Genomic DNA, 20,646 nt, shown 5'->3' with positions numbered 1-20,646 from the left:
CATGCAGTTTACCGGAAACGTACTCACACTGACTTGTATTTACAGGCTGATAGTTGTCACCATCCGGCTCAGCGTGAAGGGGTACTCCGTACCTCGGTACACAGGGCACATGTTATTTCCGACCCTGAGACTTTGCCAGCTGATCTGGCCCATCGTGAAATTACATTTCGTCAAAATGGTTATAGTGCAAGACAGATTGAAGGTGCGTTGCGCTATCGACCAACTGTGCACCGGGTGACTGATGATAATACTGTGTTGACACCTGAGTCTACTGCCTTTTTGCCTTACTTACGAAGCCCTTCCAACAGCGTCGGTCGTATTTTACGGAAATACGATGTGAAATGTGTTTTCCGACCTCCATCTAAAATCACAGTGCTTTTAGGTTCTGTTACGGCTGATCTTCGTTAGCATAAGGCGGGTGTATATCGCATTCCTTGTAGCTATGACATGACATATATTGGTCCGGCTATCAGGAGCGTGGAGGACATATGTACTGAGCATAAACGCCACACACGATTACAGTAGCCAAGTAGATCAGCTATTGGCGAACATTGTTTGGTAACCCTATATTATATAACAATACCGAAGTATTGGCATACACGTCCAACAATTGGGACGGTGTTATTCAGGAGGCTGTTTGAATTAGCGAGCAACCTTGTAAACAGAGACTGCGGTTTTATGTTTAAAATCTGCTTGTAATCCTGCTCTCTCCCTTGTCAAAAAACAGAGGAACAGAGTCAACATTACCTCACATGCTAACTCCTAGTATTTCACTATCGATACCTCTGACTTCTGTCATCTTTTAGGGCACTAGTGTGAGTCATCTTTCCTGAATTACTCCAAGAACGAGTGTTTAAAATTGTTTGTACATCGCCTGTCCGTTACAGTTTGTGCCTTGAATATGGTGGGGTGTACTCCCGCCGAAATATCGGTGGTCGCTGTACATATTACCTGACTGAATTCCTGTAAGTTGTTTGAATATCAGAAAGCGATAGTTAATGATAGCGTATTTCCTCGCATGGGTATATCTAATGAAACTGAATGCCAGAAATTATACAGCTGGCTAATCACACACATGTACACCTGTGCAACACAGAAGAGTTGCCTCTCTCGTGCTTACCTGGTGTCTGCTTGAGCCTCTGCAAGCAGGCGAACTAACTCCACAAAAGTGCGCGGGTAGCTGCGTGCAGCGTCAACCCAGCCCTCCGTGGCCATCACCCTGAGGAAACGGGCGCTTATGAAGGCGACGGCGGCCCGCGTGAGGCCGGTGCAGGAGTGCCGCATGGCGGACACGGCGGTGGCGGCCGCTGTCTCAACGGACAGCTGCGCAGCCGCCAGCTGCTCGCACGCCGGCTCCACTGTGGACAGCTCTGGAACACGGCCAAACTCAGAAAGCCTCTGCGGCCCCCATACTTGTGTCAGCCACAAGTAGAACTGTGTCAAGCAAAAGCTGGGAAATGTTGTCCATCGTACGTCTGTCCCAACAAAACGATATCCTTACTGTGTAGAATTCATGCCGAGGTTGAATAGATCCATATCTTTAATGCTATCAGTTAAGGAATTTCTTCCTAATCTGCACAAAAAAGAACTAAGTCGAGATCATACAAAGAAACTGGTACACCATTCTATTATCGCGTACGGCCCCAGCAAAAGTGCAGCAACACGACGTGGTATGGACTCGACTAATGTCTGAAGTAGTACTGCAGAAAACTGACGCCATGAATCCTTCACGGCTCTCCATAAATGCGTAAGAGTACGACGGGGTGGAGATCTCTTCTGAACAGTATGTTTCAAGGAATACCAGATATGCTCAATAATGTTTACATCTGATAGCCAGCGGAAGCGTTTAAACTCAGAAGAGTGTTCCTGGACACACTCTGCAGCAATTCTGGACGTGTGGGGTATCGCATGGTCCTACTGGAATTGCCCAAGCCCGTCGCAATGCGCAATGGACATGAATGGATGCACGTGATCAGACAGGATGCTTACGTATTGTCACCTGTCAGAGTTGTATCTAGCCATATCAGGGGACCCACATCACTCCAACTGGACACGCCCTACACCATTAAAGAGCCGCCACCAGCTGGAGCAGTTCCCTGCTGACATGCAGAGTCCATGGATTCATGAGCTTGTCTCCATACCTGGACGTGACCGTCTGCTGGATACAATTAGAGACTAGTACAATCAAGCAACACATTTCCAGTCATCAAAAGTGCAATGTCGGTGTTGCCGAGCCCTGGCGAGCCGTAAAGCTTTGTCTGATGCAGTCATCATGGGTACGCGAGTGGGCCTTCGGCCCATATAGATGATGTTTCGTAGGATGGTTCATACACTGACACCTGTTGATCACCCAGTTTTGAAATCTGCTGCAATTTCCGGAAGGTTTGCACGTCTGTCGCGCTAATCAATTCTTTTTTCGTCGTTGATCCCATTCTAGCAGGATCTTCTTCTGGCTGCACCGGTGTCAAAATGGTCCTACTGGAAAATCCCCACTTAATCGCTACCTTGGAGATGCTGTGTCCCATTGCTCGTGCCTCGGCTATACCAAGACGCTGAAACTCACTTAAATATTGATAACCCACCATTGTGGCAGCAGTAACCGATCTAATAACTGCACCAGGCAGTTATATAGGCGTTGTCCACCGCAGCACTGTATTCTGCTTGTTTATATGTCTCTGTATTTGAATACCCATGTCTATACCATTTTCTTTGGTGCATCAGTGTATTTCCACAGGAAGTCACGTAAAATTCAATTCCGGCACAGTACTGAGAATGGCAGATTAAAACTGCGTCCCAGACCGAGACTCTAACTCGGGACCTTTGACTTTAGCACGCAAGTGGTCTACCGCTGCAGTGTGAAAATCTCATTCTGGAAACATCCCCCAGGCTTTGGCTAAGCCATGTCTCCGCAATATCCTTTCTTCCATGAGTGCTAATTCTGCAAAGATTCGCAGAAGAGCTTCTGTGAAATTTGGAAGGTATGAGACAAGGTACTGGCGGTTGTAAAGCTATGAGGATGGATCGTGAGTCGTGCTTTGGTAGCTCACATGATAGAGTATTTGCCTGTGAAAGGCAAAGTTCCAGAGTTCGGGTCTCGGTCCGGCACACAGTTTTAATTTCGACAATTCTCATTGATATAATATCTCAGTTATAAGGGCCAGTTATTACTGAAGGTATTCCCAGTTCCTTTTATACTCAGTGTCTACAACGCCTACATTAGAGGGTCAGTTTGAGCCCTTAAATCAGATGTTACACCACTATTTAATTCTGTAACTAAATGTAAAACTCCTGAGAAGTAACAAAGCCCAGGGAAAGGGAATGTAACAGCCAAACTTCCCGTAAATGGGGAAATGGATGTATCAAATACACTGCCAGAAAAAAAAGTAACGCACCTCGAAAGACGACGTAAGTTTTGTGCTGATGTCGAGATTTGCCATCTAGAGGGTGGAAAATGTCTGATAATGGTTTCAGTGTCATCCGCAAACATATAGCAGAGTTGGATAGCTATCAGAGTGGCATGTGTGTGTACCCTCTAACGGGGGATGGTCACAGGAAGAAGGCTCAGTGTGATGCAAACATGTGAAGAGAGCAGGCAACCATGCCACGGAGACCCACACGTGCTTCCTATGCTTCATACAAGCTACTGAGCGAGTTTTAGCGGGCTCAAATTCATCTGCTCCTATATCATACTCCGCAAGGCATCTAATGTGTGGCGGAGGGTACTTTCGGTACCACTACCTGATCCCTCCAACCCTGTTCCACTCGCGAATAGTGCGTGGCAAGAAGCCTCTGCATTGGCCCTAATCTCTCGAATTTTGTCCTCGTGGTCAATAAGCGACATGTGTGTGTTGGGAAGTAATATGTTGTCCGACTCCCTCTGAAAAGTGCTCTTCCGAAATTTCAATAGTAAATCTCTTCGTGATGCACGACGCCTCTGTTGTAACGTCTGCAAGCGGAGTTTGTTTAGCATCTCCTTAACTCTCTCAGGCTAGCTAAACGATCCCGTGACGAAACGTGCCGCTTTTCCTTCGATGTTCTCTATCTCCTTTATCCCCTCTACCTAATAGGGATCCCAGACAGATGAACAATACTTAAGAATCGGGGGAAAAAGCGCCTTATAAGCCACTTCTTTCTTCGATGAATTACATTTCCTTAATATTCTTCCGACGATTCTGAGTGTGGTGTCTGCTTATCCCACTATCTGTTTTATATGGTCATGCGACTTAACGTCGCTCTGAACAGCTACGCCTAGATAGTTTACGGCAGACGCTGTCTCCAGCTGTTTGTCGTCAATAGTGTAGCTGTACAGTAGTTGATTTCTTTTTCTATGTATTTACAATATGTTATATTTATTTACATTCAGGGTCAACTGCCAGAGCTTGCACCAATAATCAATTCTCTGCAGGTCGTTATGCCAAATCTTTATCTTCCGGCCTTGCTACTTCGGTGTAGACAACTGCACTACAGTGAACAACCTCAAACAGCAGCCGAGACTTTCTCCTATATATATATATATATATATATATATATATATATATATATATATATATATATATATATATATATATATTGTAAACATCAACACATCCCTGTGGTACTTCGCATATTACCTTTAAAACTATCGATTTTTTTCCATTAAGACCGACACACTGAGTTGTGTCTGCAAGAAAGTGATGAATCCAATCGCAAGTCTCCTCCGATACTCCATAAGTACATATCTTTCTAATTAAACGGCAGTACGGGACGGTGTGAAATGCTTTACTGTAATCAAGGAATACGGCATCAACCTCAGCACCGTTGTCCACTGCACTGTGGATCACATGGAGGAACAGAGCTAGCTGAGTTTCGCAAAATCTCTGTTTGCGGAATCCATGTGGCCTTCCGACTGGCGGGACGGTCCTTTCGGAGAATTGCCGCACAAGTTGCATACGGTACGTCATTTGTACAGCGGTGCCGGTACCAGTGGTCATGGAAATATTCTCATACCTTTGGAGGAGGTTTTGGCTGTCGTCGCAGCTCAGGAGCTCACCAGGATCATCGTACTGTAAGGGCGCCAGTGGCAGACCATACAACTGCCACAGCCCAGATAGGAGGGCTTGTGAGTCCAGACATGTTGATCCCGAACTGTTCCTGACTGGTTATATAGCAGTGGGACTACAGACACGCACACGTCTAGCGTGCCTTCCACTCACGCCACAGCATCGACGCGCACGTCTGTATCGGTGCCGTCGGAAGATGGAATGGGGCGCCATGGGTTCTAGCGATGAAACAGGGTTCTTCCAGCACCCTGTGATGGTCGTTTGTGCATACGACTTAGTCTCTGTCGTCGCTGTCCCTCAGAGTGCATTTGTCCAAGACACACTGGACACACCTAGGGCCTCATGTTGTGGGGGTGAGACAGGCTGTAATTCTGGAGGGTACGCTAAACACCGCTCGGTATGAGCAGAGTGTTGTTATATATGTTCTTTTGCCATTCTTGCGATAGGAATGTGGTGTGTTGATTCAACAGGATAATGCTCGCCCACACTCTGCCCGTGTGCTCTGCAAGACGTGCGGCAACTCCCCTGACCAGCACGATCTCTGGCCTTGTCTCCAGTCGACCACGTGTGGGATATGGTGGGACGAGATTTCACTCGTGAGACTCGTTAACCAACAACTCTCACAGAAATACGTCAACATGCTGAGCATGCGTGGCATAACATATCGCAGTACAGTGTTCGTCACCTGTACGATCGACTGGCTGGTAGAGTGAGAGCCTACATTGACGCCCATGGAGACTACATCACGCACTAAGGCTGGTGTTTCAGCATTGGTCGATACATCGCACTTCAGAACCGCTTGTGCTACTCGTCTGTAATCACTTCATGTGTGCCATATGCACTGTTGCAACAATAAATCTTGAGCGACTTTGGAACCTCTAACTGCAAGTATTAATTTTTATTTGTTTATTTTTGGCCAGTGTACGCCAACAGCGAAAACTGCCCACCGATTTCACAGAGACCTTGTAATCCGCGACATGCGACAAGAAGTCGTACAGGAAGCATGTGGCCGTATTAAAAAACTGGAGCAGCACTGCGCAATGATGAGAAGGTTACTTACAAGGGGAGGCCATGACGTTGGGATTACGGATTTACTTCAAACTCTGTACATTTTAGCTGGCCATTAGAAAAGCGTAATGTGCAAGTAGTAAAGTGCACTGCCGTGGTAATTCAGAGAAAATCGCAAGAGAAGTTTTACGCGTCTATAATGTAACTGACGTACCTGTGCGTGGGTGCCGGACGTTAAGAGTTCGTGGTGGTCAAGTGGTTCGTGCATACGCGGATGACCTGATGGTTCGCCACCGATACTCTCCAGAGGTACCTCGACTGAAAGCTGTAGTCGATGATTATTGTCGGAGTTCAAGTGCACTACTCAGTGAAGGTAATTGCAGGATTTACGAGGTTTGGATGACTCCGTGGGTTGGTATGCGTCACTCGGTATCGTAACTGATCGTTGCCCACACAATATGGCGACGCTCAAATGGAAGTCTGTTGCGGGAAAAAATCAGAGAGCGATACTACACTCATGATCGTAAATTAAGGATAATGTTGATACATGGTGAAACAGTGCTCTGGTGGGCAGTCTGCAGGTTCATATCACCTCGAGGTATGACCATGCGGTGCATTTGACCTGCGTTCGTCGCACAGTATTGCTGGCAGCAGTCCTCATGTGCAGAGGTGTGTTGCTGCATGTCACAGTACGGTGCAGCGAGTAAGTGTGCAAATGTTTTCAGACGTGCTAATGGTGAGTGAGTGTTGAAAATGGCTCGATGAATACGTATTGATGACGTTATGAGGGGTACAATACTAGGGCGACTGGAGGCTGGTCAAAAACAGCAGGTCGTAGCACAGGCCCTCTGAGTGCCACAAAGAGTGATCTCAAGATTATGGCAACGATTCCAGCTGACAGGAAACGTCTCCAGGCGCTACAGTACGGGACGTCCACAGTGCACAACACCACAAGAAGGTCAATATCTCACCATCAGTGCCCGCAGACGGCCACAGAGCACTGCAGGTAGCCTCGTTTGGGATCTCACTGCAGCCACTGGAACAGTTGTCTCGAGACACACAGTCTACAGACGACTGAACAGACACAGTTTATTCGCCCAGAGAGCTGCAAGGTGCATTCCACTGACCCTGGTCACAGGAGAGCAGGTAAAGCCTTGTGTCGAGAACACAGAACATGGACATTGGAACAGTGGTCCCAGGTTATGTTCATGGACGAGTCCAGATATAGTCTGAACAGTGATTCTCGCCGGGTTTTCATTTTGCGTGAACCAGGAATCCCTTAATGTCCTTGGAAGGGACATGTATGGAGGTCGTGGTTTGATGGTGTAGGGTGGGACCATGATTGGTGCACGTATGCCCCTGTATGTCTTTGACAAAGAAACTGCAACAGGTCAGGTGTATCAGGATGTCATTTTGCACCAGTATGTCTGCCTTTTCAAGGGTGCAGTGGGTCCTACCTTCCTCCTGATGGATGATAATGCAGGCCCCACTGAGCTGCCATCGTGAAGGAGTACCTTGAAACAGAAGATATCAGACGAATCGAGTGCCCTGTCGGTTCTGCACACCTAAACTCCATCGAGCACATCTGGGATGCTCTCGGTCGACGTATCGCTGCACGTCTTCAAACCCCTACGACACTTCAGGAGCTCCGATAGGCACTGGTGCAAGAATTGGAGGCTATACCCCAGCAGCTGCTCTACCACCTGATCCAGAGTATGCCTACCCGTTGTGAGACCTGTGTACGTGTGCGTGGTGATCATATCCCAAACTGATGTCGGGGTACATGCACAGGAAACAGTGGCGTTTTGTAGCACATGTATTTCGGGACGGTTTTTTCAAGTTATCTCCAATACCGCGGCCTTACAGATCTGTGTCGTGTGTGCTCCCTATGTGCCTATTCACTTAGCGCCAGTTTTGTTTGTGCCACGTTGTGTGGCACCACATTCTACAATTATCCTTAATTTATGAGCATGACTGTAGAACATGAAAGGCGTTCTCTTACTCTGCTCCAGAAATCCCTGGTACTGGATACATGTGTGCTATGCAAAGCTTATTTCGAGGCCCAAGTTTATCCGATTACCTCGATGATGGCGAAGAAACTACAGCAATTGACAAGACATATCTTTCGCTTACGGTATGAGGTGGTCAAAAAGCCTCGTTCCTTCGGTCGTTGGGCTGGCTGACATACGAAGGAAGATGCAGATGCTATATGTGCGACGTACTGTTGTGATATCTCAAGAAACTCAAACATTCCCGTTTCTTTTACTTCTCTGTGTCCGTCCTGCTGTTCTTGAACGCCCTATTGATGTTGGTCGCATACATTATAAGGTAAAACACGTTTGTGACTTCTGTCTTGCGGTAGCTGTTTAGGGGCTGACATTTTATGGAGACCCATCCTCACTACAAAATTCCTACAGACTCGTTGGAAAGCAGCCTCTTGCCCGATCCTCGTTAAAAAACGATCGCCGCAAACGAGCTGGGTGACAGTCTAGTGCAATATCAGTTTTCCGATACTGCCGATGCGTGTAGCGTTCTCTTGGTATAAGGTGGTAAATAACTTGATGCCAACGAACGAGCGACTTCCCGTATCGGGTGTAGCGACACGGATCTATGTAGTCGTTGTACGTCAACAGGTACGGTACGACATCGCTCTACTTGTGGAGGTCATATGGCAAACTGAACTTGGTTTAAGAGACAATTAGCTTTCCGCGTTCGATCTTCTGAGACTTGATACACTACGGACATCATATTGCGACCAGATTCTTCCTTTTTTCCACGGTGGAAAACCCATACAATTATGTGGTTGCTGGGACACTTCGCTCAATATGTTGTAGATGGCGAAGAGGTAGATCACATGAACTTAATGCAGTAGATTGTCTCGGCCTACTGGACATGCATGCGAATGCCTGGATATCGAGACCTCTTCGCCAACATGTTAATTTGGTTTTCCGCCGGCAAGTTGTTGCTTAATTTCATTTTTCTGATGATAGGTGTTTTTTTTCTTATGTATGTTTCCCATCTGATTTGCTTCGGTTTGTTCTCTCCTAGTTTACCTGCTCGTTTTGTTTAGTGTTTTGACTCAGTATCGCACCATTTCTATTGTTAAATGTGTATAGATGAAGTGTATATATACACACACACACACACGAGCGTATATATATATATATATATATATATATATATATATATATATATATATATATATATATACGCTCGTGTGTGAGTATATATACACTTCATCTATACACAATCTGTGATCCCAAAGTCTGAACCTCCCCTTGTTAGTGTAACGTCTACACGTGTTTAATGAATGACGTTAATATTACACGTTTCTCCATAATTCACATGCATCGAGTTGTACAGATGAAGTGAGATTGTATGAAAATTACAGTATGTAACTGTCGGAGGCAGACTGCTTCTGACAGTTAACGTATGTAGCATATAATTTCTGTTCACCTGTACAACTCGATGTATTTGATACCTGATGATGGTTATCGTAAAACGCATAATAATAACGTTATTCGTTCACCACCTGATACCATTTAAGTAAGTGACCAATTCAACATTTGTGCAGTACTGTTATAATCTGATAATGTTCATCCCAATAAATGGAAATGTCTCGAAATGCGAAAACTGTCGAACTCATAGCTTAGTTCTGAACCCTTCACAGAATGCAACACCTAATTACCTCGAACAATTGGCGCCATGTCATTAGAAAATTAATTCGCCTTTCCTACAAACAAATGAATCAGAGGAGGAGAAATATTGCCATTAATACTCGTTGCTGCTGTTGTGGTCTTCAGTTCAGAGACTGGTTTGATGCAGCTCTCCGTGCTACCCTATCCTGTGCTGGCCTCTTCATCTCTGAATAACTACTGCGACCTACATCCCTCTGAATGTGCTCAATGTATTCATTTCTTGGTCTCCCTCTACAATTTTTACCCTCCACACGCACCTCCAATACTAAACTGAAGGTCTCTTCACGCCTTAGAAGGTGTCCTACCAACTGATCCTTTCTTCTAGTCAAGTTGTGCCTCAAATGTCCCTTTTCCCCAATTCTATTCAGTTCCTCCTCATTAGTTACGTGATCTACCCATCTAATCTTCACCATTCTCCTGTAGCACCGTTTTTGAAAAGCTTCTGTGGTCTTCTTGTCTAAGCTGTTTATCGTTCATGTCTCACTTCCATACGTGGCTACACTCTATACAAATAGTTTCAGAAAGGACTTCCTGGCACTTAAATCTGAGTTCGATATTAACAAATTTCTCTTCTTCAGAAACGCTTTCCTTGCTATAGCCAGTCTACGTTTTATATCCTCTCTGCTTCGACCATCATCATTCATTTTGCTCCTAAAATAGCAAAACTCATTTACTACTTTATGTGTCACATTTCCTAATCTAATTCCCTCTGCGTCACCTGATTTAATTCGAATACATACCATTACCCTCGTTTTCCTTTTGTTGATTAGACTTTTATGACACTGTCCATTCCGTTCAGTGGCTCTTCCAGGACCTTTGCTGTCTCTGGCAGAATTACACTGTCGTCGGCAAACCTCAAAGTTTTTATATCTTCTCCATGGATTTTAATTCCTACGTACGGCATCATTCCTACGGAAGGCATCACCATTCAACCGTACAGTACAAGTGCACGCCCTCGGGAAAAATTATGGCTGTAATTTCCCCTTGCTTTCAGCCATTCGCAGTACCAGTACAGCAAGGCCGTTTTGGTTGGTGTCACAAGGCCAGATCAGTCAATCATCCAGACCCTTGCCCCTGCAACTCTGAAACAAACCTCCCCACCAAGAGTAAGGTACATGGTTCATGGTTTGTAGAAGTACAGGAAGTACTTTATAACATAAAATGGCAAAGTAAATTTTGAGTTACTGAATAAAGTAGGAAATAAATACAGAGATTGGTGGCTCTTGTATAAACGGTAGTTACTGATGGTTGCTCTATGCATGTGGAGGCACATAGTCAGAAGCGAGGCCACCAAGAGTATGCACTATCAAATATTATTTTTAACCTATAGAAAGAGCAGTCACTTAAAAATGTGAGATAATGGTAGAGGTACAGCAGATGTAGTGATACTGGAGGAAAGAATAAATGGGCTGATGACTCTGCTGTTTTACCTGAAAGTGAACAAGATCTCGACTCCGTCTTATATTGATAAAGTTATGACGAAAAAGTGTAACACGAAAAAAATTTATCTAAATCAAAGGTGATGGATTGTGACAAATGGCGACAAACGGGTGTCTGGGTATGTACATGTGATAAACAACTGCAACAAATTGACTCACTTACTTAGGAAAGAAGACTGCTAGAGGTAAGAGAAGCAAAGAAGAAAAAACAAACAGAACTGTCCAAGGAAAAAGTGCCTTCAGGAAATGATAACGATACTAACCTCTAAAAGTAACAGGTCACAAATCAGGAAAAGTTTCCTGTACACATATATGAAGATTGTGGCCTTGTATGACTATGAGACTTTGTAGACCGGGGAACGATGAGAAATCTTTCGAGGGAGGTGTTACAGGTGAACACTGAAAATAAAATTGATTGATAAAGTAGCAAATTACAAAGTCCTTAAAAGGGCGTCGAAGAAGAGGATACTGTTATAAAACAAAAAGATGAATGTGTATCTATTGAGAGGTAAGGTGCTATTAAAAGCAGTAATAAACGGAAACATCAATGTAAAAAGGGCCAGAGAAAGACTACGACTGAAGTACGCAGCTAAAACTATAAAATGTATCGGCAGTGTCCGCCCCCAGTAGCTGAGTAGTCAGCGCGACGGACTGTCACTCCTAAGGGCCTGGGTTCGATTCCCAGCTGGGTCGGAGATTTTCTCCGCTCAGGGACTGGGTGTTGTGCTGTCCTAATCATCATTATTTCATCCCCATCGACGTGCAAGTCGCCCAAGTGGCGTCAAATCGAAAGACCTGCACCCGGCGAACGGTCTACCCGACGGGAGGCCCTCGTTACACGACATTTCACTATCTGCAACAACTCTGAAAGCAAATGTGGAAGAAGCCAGAGAGACGCGAAAACTTGAGATTAGAATTGAGCGCCAATGAAGAAAAAGTCCTTACATTTACTGTAGAAGAAACCCGTTCGCAGTTTCCTTTAGAACTTTTAGTGTGTCATCTCTCAGTATCTCAAAATTTCTCAGCCATGTCATGTTAACATTGGTGATCTACGTGTCCCTAACAGTCACACGGTTCTTCATTGTATGCCACACTGCCTCCCTGCTTAATGCATTTCTTCTTACTACATCATTGCCGCCAGTGGTATTTTATCAGCACATGTAATTTACACCTTTGACAGCTGGAACCATGTTTATGTGCACTGTCTCGCATCATAAACCAATTGCACAGCATGACAGTCTTTCCTGCTCTGAGCCGGCCGCTGTGGACGAGCTCTTCTAGGCGCTTCAGTCCGGAACCAGGCGCCTGCTACGGTCACAGGTTCTAATCCTGCCTCAGGAATGGATGTGCGTAATGTTCTTAGGTTAGTTAGGTTTAAGTAGTTCTAAGTCTAGCGGACTGATGAGCTCAGATGTTAAGTCCCACAATGCTTAGAGCCATTTGAAGATTTTGTTTCTGTTCTGCGTAGTCAACAATGGCAACGGAAAATACACCAAAGCGCCAGAGAAACTGGTGTAGGCATGCTTATTCAAATACAGAGATATGAATACAGGCAGGATATGGCGCTGCCTATATAAGGCAACAAGTGTCTGCCGCTGTTATTAGATCGGTTACTGCTGCTACAATGGCAGGTTGTCAAGATTTAAGTGAGTTTGAACTTATTGCTATAGTCGGTGGACGAACGATGGGACACATCATCTCCGAGGCAGCGATGAGGTGTGGATTTTCCCGTACAACCACTTCAAGAGTGTACCGTGAATGTCAGGAATCCGGTATAACATCAAATCTCCGAAATCGCCGCGGCCGGAAAGAGATCCTTCAAGAATGGGACCAACGAAGACTGAAGAGACTCGTTCAACGTGACAGAAGTGCAACCCTTCCGCAAACTGCTGCAGATTTGAATGCGAACCATTTAACGAAACATCATCGATATCGCCTTCCAGAGCCGAAGGCCCACTCGTAAACCCTTGATGATTGAACGACACAAAGTTTTATGCCCCGCCTTGGCCTATCAACACCGATATTGGGCTGCTGATGAAACACATTGCCTGGTCAGACGAGTCTCGTTTCAAATTGTATATAGCGGATGGGCGTGTATGGGTATGCAGTCCATCTGTCAATGAATCCTGGATGTCAGCAGGAGCTGTTCAAGCTGGTAGAGGCTCTGTAACAGTGTGGGGCGTGTGCAGTTGGAGTGATGCCTCTAGATACGACTCCGACAGGTGACGCGTATGTAAGATTCCTGTCCGAGAACCTGAATCCATTCGCTTCCAATGTGCATTCCTACGGACTTGGGCAATTCCAGCAGGACAACGCAACACCCCAAACGTACAAAATTGCTACAAAGTGGCTAAAGGAACACTCTTCTGAGTTTAAACATTTTCTCTGGCCACCAAAGGCTCCAGACATGAACATCATTGTGCATATCCGTGCTGTTCAGAAGGAATCTCCATCCCCCCCTCCCCCCACGTACTCTTGCGGGTTTATTGACCACCTCGCAGGATTCATTGTGTTTTCTCCAGCACTACTTGAGACGTTGGTTTGATTCTCTGCCACGGCACTTCAGCGTGCTCGCGGGGCCCCTACACGGTATTAGGCAGGTGTCCCCATTTCTTTGGCTCTTCAGTGTATCAACAGATTTGTACTTAAACCGCCATGAGCTAACGACCACCTAATAGGAACTTCTGAGAAAAACCACTGCACAGTGCCAAAACTGCGCCGACTCTTATAATACTCTGTTAACATTACTTAGTGTATGAGGAAAGTATCTCTTCAAACTCCACAACAGTAAAATTAGGTTTAATATTGGTGTCTATGTTGATACAGATTTTTCAGACTAACACTGAGTGCCTGATTTCTGTTGAAAAACAGTACACCGACGTACCTAGTTAATGGTCAGTGAGATACAGAAGAGAGAAAGTATAATTAAACTACAAATTACAGTGCTCTAAGGCACTATCAAAACAAATATCTGCCGACCCTCGTCTCATTCCAAACAAATAAACTTATAAGTCCTGAGGATTTAGAATCAGGAGTTCCTCATGGTTACTACAGGATTCTTACTGAAGAGAAAAGATACTGAACCACTTCATCCTCCGCCACGATTTTTCGGGACCAGTCTGCTGCTACGCAACAAGAAGAGCTGAAGAAAACTAAACGAAGTTACAATGGCTCTCTTTTTCTGTATGGTGATGACACTTCAACTCAGGATCTCTCAGTGCGCTTCTAAAATAAAACTAATAAATTCGCCCCTGATGTAATTAATCAGACTGATAAATGGTAATTAGGCCGTAGATAAGTGAAAAATTTGTTAAATAAGGACCCGCAGCTGCTATGAGTGTAGGACATTCAAATATGTCAACACAGAAAAGCGTAAAGGCTGTCTCCGACGAAGAATCTCGGGCAGGTCGTCCTGTTCCATGCCATAACGATTTGGTTCCTGGACAGGTATGGATGGGGAATTATTTTCCTCTCAGTTCAAATCTGTCACGAGACTACAAATCCATTTATTCTAGAGAGAAAAAAGTCTATCACCCTTTCACGATTCTTTTCCCATTTTCCCACAGCCTGTAGTTCTGCTCCAGTGATGAGTGATCTGTGCGGTCAGCAGAATCGAGCAATTGCTTGGGTGCGGTATTTTATATATGAACGTTTCACTGTTGTATGTAATTTTTTAATTTCTTCAGGATATCTGTATAATACCTGGCCTAAATTCCTGAATGAGGACAGCCATCATAGCTGTATAAATAAAACATATCTCTAGTTAGCAGTTTTCTGTCACCTTAATTAATGCTTAATGTAATGACCTATACTTGTACAGGCACTGTAGTGTTTATCAGATATGTTTAGTTTATTCAAGTTTTTATGTCTCTTAATTACACTCACAAACGAAGTTATATTTGGCGTTTTGTGAAGTATATTGATTTAAATGTCTCTTTCTATATATATTAGTAGACATGCTTTGTGGTGCTTGGCCCTTAAATGTTCTTGTCTTCTTACGAACTCAGAGATACGTGTTTCATAATATTGTCTCATAGTTGCCTTCGTTTCATATGTATCACTGGATAAGCACCCTCCAAAGCATTGCGTTTCGTAGCCCCGTTACTTACTTAATGTTGAACTTTGGAGTTATGCTGAATATCAAGTATGCACCGCAGTCTCACTCAAACAATGAAGGTGTTTGTGTTCAAATTCTGTTTATTGAAGTATTTGCGGAGACATAATATTTTTTTGTTTTCCGTGTGATGCGTGCATGAATATTTTCCCACCTGTGAACAGGCCACAAACAGCTATCCGTGTGAGAAGCAAGGATCTGCGAAATTTGCCCCTGAGCTTCGTTGATGGATACTGCAAATGTGACTTGCAACGGGAACAGTAAACGTTTGAATTTTAAAAGGCATATCTGGCTGAATCATTGGGTTGTGGGCAAGAGCAAATATTCTCCCGTAAATTTTACCTTTAAAACTGTAGCTTCAACGATATTGTTCGTCTGTTTCATAGGAAGCCTGATAGCATTACTAAAATGGTTATGGAGAACGATAGGGAGGACGAATTCCAGTGTTTACCGATGAAATGGACTCCCCGCAAATCAAACGAAATCAAGAATTCAGTTGGCTGTTTGACAACCTAGTCTTGATTCATTACAGTATAAAAACATTGATGCATTGTCACTTTTTATCATATTTCGTTTTGAGTGATGAGATTCTTGGCACTGAGATCGTTGATTTTGGCTGCTAATATGCCATGTCCACTGAATCACAGATGATTTTGGTAACTCTGCTTGGAAGTAAGGAAAACTTTGTGAGTCATTTCGACTGTAATACACTGCGCGGATTTATCGATGGATGTGCAATCTAAGAGCTGCTCGTTTCGCCTCAGATCTTTTAATGTACGATGAATACTTTACAATGCATGCTTGTGGACTGTACTATATTCGTTCCTTACAACAAGTTGATGTGGATGGAGTACGTTACCTGTAACAGAATTCTTATTGATATTGTGTGGTGACGACCCAGGGAGATATTCAGTGGCAAGTTCTACATTAGATGTACTGTTTGGCCACCAACCCAAAAGAGATACAATAGTTCCACATGATGCGATTTCGAATGTAAAATTTTTTGTGATGGTAAGTAGTGGGATAATGGGGTGCATTGGACACCTTTCATATCAAACTGATATTTAAGTCAATGAAACTGATCTATTAATGACCTATATCGCCCATTCCCATCCCCAGATAACATCATTGGTTTTCCCCACCTGGCTCATGCATCCCCACCCACTCTCCCCACCCATCTCCACCTGCCCTTTCTGTCAGAACTTCGAACGTTGGCGAGAAACTCAGAAAAATGGTAGGAATTTCAGTGTCCTAAGGCTGTGCTGAAGCCACACCCCAACTCCTCCTCCATCAATTGGTGGGAAATTCAAATCTGGGTGGAATCTTTTTCTCTTCACTCACGAGAACAGAATTGGTGGGACAAGATCAGTCTTTGCTGAGCTGCCATTATGGAAGCATCATGATGTGGTTGATCAATATGATCAACGTGAAGGACAGAGTGGCTTTCAATAGCTGTGTTGCATGTATGCATTCAAGGTAGGACTGTAGCCACAGTTCACTACAAAGGGGAGAGAAGACTATGGTAATCTAAGGCTGTAGAAGAAAGGAGCAAAAGAATTCACTTCAGCAGAATGTGGCAGCACTGTGGGGTGGAGCCAAGGTGGATGTGGCAAATGACAGAGCTCATTTGCATGAGCAGACTGTTGAGATATTCCACGTGAAGCATACAGTCATCCAAAATGGAAGTGGCAGGTTCAGTCGTATCAGTGGAAGCGTATCCGTACGTGCAATACACAGGGTGGTCCATTGATCGTGACTGGGCCAAATATCTCATGAAATAAGCGCCAAACGAAAAAACTACAAAGAACGAAACTTGTCTAGCTTGAAGGGCGAAACCAGATGGCGCTGTGGTTGGCCCGCTAGATGCCGCTGCCAGAGGTCAAACGGATATCAACTGCGTTTTTTAAAAATAGGAACCCCCATTTTTATGACATATTCGTGTAGTACGTAAAGAAATATGAATATTTTAGTTGGACTACTTTTTTCGCTTCACGACAAATGGCGCTGTTATAGTCACCAACATATGACTCACAATTTCACACGAACAGTTGGTAACAGGCAGGTTTTTTAAATTGCAATACAGAAATAAGGTATGTTTGAACATTTCATTTCGGTTGTTCCAACGTGATACATGTACCTTTGTGATTTTATCATTTCTGAGAACGCATGCTATTACAGCGTGATTACCTGAAAATACCGCATTAACCCAGTAAACGCTCTAAATGATGTCCGTCAACCTCAATGCATTTGGCAATATGTGTAACGACATTCCTTTCAACAGCGAGGGGTTCGCCTTCCGTAATGTTCGCACATGCATTGACAATGCGCTGACGCATGTTGTCACACGTTGTCGGTGGATCACGATAGCAAATATCCTTAAACTTTCCCCACAGAAAGAAATCCGAAGATTTCAGATCCGGTGAACGTGCGGGCTATGGCATGGTGCTTCGACGACCAATCCACCTGTCATAAAATTTACTACTCAATACCGCTTCAACTGCACGCGAGCTATGTACCAAACATCCAACATTAACCCGCCAAGGTCGCTGATGTTCCACTTTTCGCAGCCATCGTGGATTTTCCGTTGCCCAATAGTACATATTATGCCGGCTTACGTTACCGCTGTTGGTGAATGACGCTTAGTCGCTAAATAGAACACGTGCAAATATTTTGTCATCCTCCCGTAATTTCTCTTGTTCCCAGTGGCAGAACTGTACATGTGGTTCAAAGTCGTCGCCATACAATTCCTGGTGCATAGAAATATGGTACGGGTGCAATCGATGTTTTAGCATTCTCAACTCGCTGCAAATTAGCAGCGACAGCAGCTAAAACACCGACCTGGGAATCAACAATTGTTGCAGGTTGTGGTTGACGTTCCACATGTGGCTGAACACGTCCTGTTTCCTTAAATAACCTAACTATCCTGCTAACTTGGATGATGTCACCCAGGATACCGAGCAGCATACATAGTACACGCCAGTTGGCCATTATGATCACAATAGCCATACATCAACACGATATCGACCTTTTCCGCAATTGCTAAACGGTCCACTTTGACACGGGTAATGTATCACGAAGGAAATATACCGTCTGCACTGGCGGAATGTTACTTGATACCACGTACTTCTACGTTTGTGACTATTACAGCGCCATCTATTACAAAGCGAAAAAAGTGGTCCAACTAAAATATTCATATTTCTTTACGTACTACATGAATATGTAGTAAAAATGGGGGTTCCTATTTAAAAAAACGCAGTTGATATCCGTTTGACCTATGGCAGCGCCATCTAGAGGGCCAACCATAGCGCCATCTGGTTTCCCCCTTCAAGCTGGACAAGTTTCGTTCTTTGTAGTTTTCTAGTTTAATGCTTATTTCGTGAAATATTTTGCCCAGTCACTATCAATGGGCCACCCTGTATTATAATGATGAGCATCAACTGCTTATCCCTTTCTACGAAGAGCTGTTGGTGTCTGAGCAGGAGGAGTTTAACAGCCATGTTTCAGGAAAGCACGCAGCCAAGTATTGCGCCCACAGCCTGCTACATGCAGAATGGAAAAGAGTTGTACTGGATGAATGCCTGAAGAAGAAGAGTAATACTGTCCAGCAGGTAATGGATGTGCTGCAGAATATTGCCAAGATGCATTCTGCAAGTCATGCAGAATGTTGCTGTTGTTATAACTGTTTGCCATTTTTGAAAATCACAGTCAGCAGTTTCCACCTCACTCAAGATGTCTGCCTCTGATCCAGAGGATCAAGCAACTGGTCGAATTCACAATTATGCCACAAATTGGGCTTGAAATTGGCAGTAGCCAATAGGAACGCAGAACAGATCATATCAGGGATAAAAGCTGGGCCCAGCAGCTCTGCAGCATCAGTTGCATTCACTCAGGCAGCATGAAGCACCAGCTGGGAACGTACAGCGCTGTCCAGCTGCAGCAGAACAGGAAGAAACTGCAGAAGAGTAAGTGACATTTTCTTAATATCCATTTTAACTGTCATTGTGAGAAGGACGAAGTCTTTGTTCTGTTATTGTTGCTATTAATGAGTTTTCTTCTTGGCCCATCAGTAGATGCGGGGTCCTCCAGTCTGTCATGACCTGCAGCAGTGACACCATCCGGCATGTCGGGACCCGTGTCGGGACCTCCAGCGGTGGCAACATTCTGGGATCTTGCCAGACAGCTGGTCAGCTTGTTGGGGCAGGAGAATGAGGTGCCATTGATGGCTGAAGGCACCAAGTCAGGTCTTGACTCTCAGAAGTGTACAAGCGATCCTAAACAGCATGACATGGGTCAGTACTGGATCACAGAAAACTCAATTGATACTGCATGGACAAAGTGAGAATACAGTGGATGAGGAGATACCAATCAGACTCTGTGCACCGCTGCTGTTGGCTTCAATGTATAATTTAACTGCTACTGGTTTGAGCTGTGAACACAGAACATGCTCCATCTTTTCCTGATGGCGTCAGAATTTTTTTCTCTTTTTTTATACAGTTTCTGCTTCGCTCGATTTCTAAATTGACCGTCTTGTGTTCTTCGAGGCCCTAGTATTCTCGTGAGAATCTTTCGTTCTATCATTTCTAGCCTCTTGATTACTCCGGTTCTTGCTGAGAGTTTCTGCTGCATAGAGAGCTCCAGGGCGGATCCTTGTTTGGTAATGTTTCAATTTTGCTTATATCGAAATATTCTTCTTATTTTAGGCGTTGATACTTAGTTTATATGCCAAGATCATTCTTTTTATTCGTGCTCCGATTGCTTCTTTTTAAATCAGTTCAATGCCTATCCATTCTCCAAGGTATTTGGTCTCTCTTCCTTCTGAATTTTCCCTCCTCATACGGTCATCCATCTAGGAGCTGGCGTGATGTTAGTCATATATTGTATTTTCCCGATAGAGATCTATAGTCCTGCTTTAGTTGACTGTCTCTGCGGTTCTTTGGTTTGGTTCACTGGTTCATCTAATGATTTGGACAAGATCACAATATCTGCGAATGCTAGACAGTCTAGCTGTACACCTTTATTCTTACACCCCAATCGTATTCCACCCAGCCCTTTAATTCCTTGTCGCCACTCACTGATCGCCTTATCGAGCACACAATTAAAGAGCAAAAGGGAGAGTCCGTCTCCCTGTCTTACCCCGGCTTTCATCTTAAAGACGTCTGACAGCTTTCCTCTGAACTTGACGTTGGGTATTGGGTTGCATAGAGTCTGTTTCACCAGTTCACTGGATTTCCTATCCAAACTCATCTCCCCTAAAATTTGGAACAATGTGTACCTGTCTACAGAATCATAAGCTTCCTTGAATACGAATGTAAGCATGAACTTTTTGATCCTCTGTTTTAATAAACGAT

The sequence above is a fragment of the Schistocerca americana genome, chromosome 11 (genome assembly GCF_021461395.2).
Source record: "Schistocerca americana isolate TAMUIC-IGC-003095 chromosome 11, iqSchAmer2.1, whole genome shotgun sequence".
NCBI lineage: Eukaryota > Metazoa > Arthropoda > Insecta > Orthoptera > Acrididae > Schistocerca > Schistocerca americana.
This window is presented reverse-complemented; position numbering follows the sequence as displayed.